We start from the raw sequence: 886 nt of genomic DNA on the forward strand, positions 1-886 counted from the left end.
TTCAGTAAAGGCTAAACTTAATATATAAAATAAAAACATTTAGCAACAGAGAAAGGCTTCTTTGAGCTCTGAAAATGGGAAAAAGCTCATCAGTAGAAACTGTCTAGCTCTACCACTCTACTTATTCACCTTTAGAAAGGGAGTTTGAAAGCAGATCTGGAGAGCGCCAGATTAAGTCAGCTAAGTCTGCAGCTGGCTCAGAAATTATCCACACTGGGAAATGTAGGTTATGCCACTGGCTGGGGAATGAACAGGCTGCTGAAGTTTGGGTTTACTGCTGTACTGCAGAAAACACTGAACATATCTTGAATAACAGCAAAATAGATGCACAAATAGAACAAATTCCTTATTCAACAGGCAAAGGAAAAGTGAAGGGCATTTTCACTTTTATTTTATTTTATTTTATTTTATTTTATTTTATTTTATTTTATTCAGAGAATCTATCTATTTTCTCCTATTGGAATTTTTTTAGAAAAGAGGGGAATAAAAAACCCTTATAAGGAGGGTAGGTCAGAGACTTCGAAATGCAGTGAGTTTGCTAAATCCAAGGCAAAGAATGTGAGCAGGGATCAGAATCCTATTCTTCAAAGAAACTAAACAAACTAACAAACCAACTTTCCAAAGAGTTAATTAACTGATGGAATAACTGAAGAGGGAAGGGACTTCTTGATGTCCGAATCCCTTAACAAAGCTGGTCCGGTTAGAACAGGTTTCTTCGTGCCTTGAAGAGTCAAACTTTGAATATTTCCAAGGCTGGAGATCCTAAAGCCTCTCCAAGCCCCTCTTCCAGTGAGATTCACCACCCTCCTGGTGAAAACTTTTCTCAATAGGTAGGCCAGAATGTTACTTTTTTTTTTTTTTTTTTTTTTTTTTTTTTTTTTTTTTT

This window comes from Oxyura jamaicensis, chromosome Z (assembly GCF_011077185.1).
Source record: "Oxyura jamaicensis isolate SHBP4307 breed ruddy duck chromosome Z, BPBGC_Ojam_1.0, whole genome shotgun sequence".
Taxonomy (NCBI): Eukaryota; Metazoa; Chordata; class Aves; order Anseriformes; family Anatidae; genus Oxyura; species Oxyura jamaicensis.